Below are 2,700 nucleotides of genomic sequence, written 5' to 3' on the forward strand. Positions count from 1 at the left end.
TCCACTCTGTCTGAAAGGAGCCTTAGTGGTACTAACAAGGAATAGCTGGAAGAATATTTTGCAGCTAATTAAGTTAATTGGCAACAGGTCAGTAACATGATTGGGTATAAAAAGAGCATCTAATGGTCCTTTCACACGAGCATTCAATTTTTTTAGTTCAGGTCAGTCCCTTTTTTTTTGTAAAAAAAACTTTTTAAAAACAGATACAGATGACAACTTTTACATCCGTTTTCATGTCCGCTGACATCCATTTAAAAAATAAAACAATAAAAAAAAGGGACTTAACTGATCACCCTCTTTTTAAAGGTGTCTTCCAGATTTTGATAAGCCCTACACCCGCAGACCCTGACAACCACAGCGGTTGTCGGGGAGAGGCCCTTGTCCCCATCAACTTTAGGGCAGGGGGGCGTGCAGATTCCCCTCCAAATCCATACTAGACCTGAAGGGCTTGGTATGGACCTGGGGGGGGGGGATCCCATGCAGTTTTTTTTTTTTACGCATTTAGCTGTCAGTGGGGAATCCTGCTGACCGCTGATGACTCATCAGTTGTTAAGGATGCGGCATCTGGCTTCCTGGCCCCCTCCTTAGCAACCAGCTAGGTTTGAAGTTCAGTCCCTTTTTTTTATTGTTTTATTTTTTAAAACGGAAGAAAAATAGAGTTTTCTTCCGTCTCAAAAAACAGAACTTAAAGTGGTTGTAAACCCTTACAATCCACTTTTTACTACAGGTAAACCTATAATAAGGCTTACCTGTAGCTACGCTGGTTATCTAAAAACCTGCACGGTTTAGGAGATATCCCCTGTATCAGCATGTGCCAACGTCATCGGCATATGCGCACTGAAGCAAGGGCTCATTTGTACTGTTGCTTCAGCTGATGTGCCGTTACCGGCAGCTCCCGTGTACATGTGCGGGAGTGACGTCATCGCGGCTCAGGCCAATCACAGCGCTGGGAGCGATGTCGCCGGCCGGGCCAGTGTACGGGTACCGCTGTGGGGACTTCGATCTAAGGTATTTTATAATGAGCTAGTATGCTATGCATACTAGCTCATTAAGCCTTTGTCTTGCAGGTCGTTTTTGTGGAGTGGGTTTACAATCACTTTAACGGAGGCGGATGTCAGTGGATGATCATCTAATAATGTCTGCTAGCCCATAGACATACATGCATGTCCGTTTTTTCATCCGCCACAGGATGGAGGAAAAACAGACATACCGAACGCTCGTGTGAAAGGACCCTTAGAGAGAGTCAGTGTCTCAGAAGTAAAGATGGGCAGAGGTTCACCAATCTATTAAAAGCTGTATCTAGAAATGGTCAATTTCAGAATAATGTTTCTCAATATAAAATGAGATTGCAAAACACTTAAATTTATCATCTAAAGTATATAAATATCAAAAGATTCAGAGAATCCATGGAAGAGAATCCATGGAAGTCCATGATCTTCAGGCCCTCAGGTCAGCACTGCATTAAAAACAGGCAAGATTCGGTGATGGACATCACTGCATGGGTGGAGGAGTATTTCCAAAAATCAGTCTCTGTACATTTTTCGCTGTGCCATCCAAAAATGCAATGTAAAGCTCTACCGTGCAAAGAAGTAACCACATCTGAACATGATCCAAAAATACGGCCATCTTCTGTGGGCCAAAGCTCATTGTCTGTTGCAAAGTGGAAAACTGTTTTGTGGTCAGACAAATCAAAATTTCATATATTATGGCAACCCTGGGCACCTCATCCTCCAGACTAAAGATGAGAGGGACCTTCCAGCATGTTAGAAGCACTCAGTTTAAAAGCCTGCATCTCTGATGGTATGGGGTGCATTAGTGCATACAGATAGGGCAGCTTGCACTACTGCAAGGGCACCATCAATGCTAAAAGATATATCCAGGTTTTAGAGCAGCATATGCTCCCATCCAGACGTCATTTTTTTCAGGGAAGGCCTTGCATATTTCAGGAGGACAATGCTAAACTGCATATATGACAACAGCATGGCTTCATAGTAGAAGGTACTTAGGTACTTAACTGGCCTGCCTGCAGTGCAGACCTTTAACTAATTAAAAACATTTGGCGCATCTTGAAGCAAAAAATACAACAAAAACAAACCAGGACTATTGAGCAGTTAAGAGTCCTATATAAGGCAACTGTGGGATAACATTCCTTTGCCAAAACTCCAACAACTGGTCTCCTCGGGTCCCAGACATTTACAGAGTCATTTACAGAGTGTTGTTAGAAGAGGGGATGCCACACCATGGTAAATATGGCACTGTCAACTTTTAAAATGTGTTGCTGCCATAAATCTTAGAAATTTCCTAAAATGGTACAATTTTCTCAGTTTAAACATTTGATAGCGTGTCTATTTCCTCTATATGGGTTTATAAGATTTGCAAATCAATGTTTTCTGTTATGTAGATTTTACACAGCATCCCAACTTTTTTGGAATTTGGGTTGTATAAATCAATACTTAAAAAAGTGGTCCTCACTTACTGAGTTATTACCATGCAGACCAAATTGCATAATGCACCCTCCTCAAAGCCACATCTTATGTGCCTTTATGGGTTAGTCTTAAAGTCTATATGACTGCTCCACTTAAGGTAGATCTAAAGCCTTACTTTTTTTTCCTATTTTAATGCATCCTCTGCACCAAGGTAAAAACCATCAAATCCTATGATGAGCCTATAGATGAAGGCAATGGGGCTCAAGATTGTGCA

This window comes from Aquarana catesbeiana, linkage group LG07, assembly GCF_042186555.1.
Source record: "Aquarana catesbeiana isolate 2022-GZ linkage group LG07, ASM4218655v1, whole genome shotgun sequence".
Taxonomy (NCBI): Eukaryota; Metazoa; Chordata; class Amphibia; order Anura; family Ranidae; genus Aquarana; species Aquarana catesbeiana.